Here is a 692-nt window from a genome sequence, read left to right on the forward strand (position 1 = left end):
ATGTATGCACTTCTCTTCCCTGGTAAAAGGCAAAAAGCAACATCCAAAACATGACAAACATTTTTAAATTACAAAGGAAGATAGTTTTTTGACTCTGAAAAAGCACATTGTAATGCAATAATAAATGAAATCGCTCATACACACAAGAGTATACAGGTAGTGCTGGACTATTTTACTGCCTATGTAATGGCCGTGGGCAAGATTGGAACAGCAAAGCTGTGCTCGTTACACTCTAGGCACACTGAGGTCCCTCTCTTATCTTAAGAAATATCAGCAGCAAAATGCCCCTCTACATCAACACTGGGCAGCATTAGTGACAGAAAGGCCTCTCCCGTTACACGTTGTGAGGAACAGACCCCAGACTAATGGATTCCACTTGCAGTCCTAAGACTGATGCTTTCAATGGCAGCATTAAATTAAATCAGTAACCTTCAGGACTTCAGTAATACCAGCTCAGCCACGGGGGGAAGAATATCAGATGTTGAGAGGCTGTCTAACAGTTTGCAATACTTAAAGTTGTTTGGCCCAACATCTCGTTTTCACTTCAATGGTTTTGTCTAAGTCTCTGGTTTTCCTGGAGCTGTTTTGCTTCACTCCAGCAACTCATTCAGGCACACGCACTCTTTCCACTTTCCCACTCTCCCTCAGACAGAATTTGTACATGGCATGCATTTGGCTGCTTTAGGGAAAAA

This window comes from Meleagris gallopavo, chromosome 1 (assembly GCF_000146605.3).
Source record: "Meleagris gallopavo isolate NT-WF06-2002-E0010 breed Aviagen turkey brand Nicholas breeding stock chromosome 1, Turkey_5.1, whole genome shotgun sequence".
Taxonomy (NCBI): Eukaryota; Metazoa; Chordata; class Aves; order Galliformes; family Phasianidae; genus Meleagris; species Meleagris gallopavo.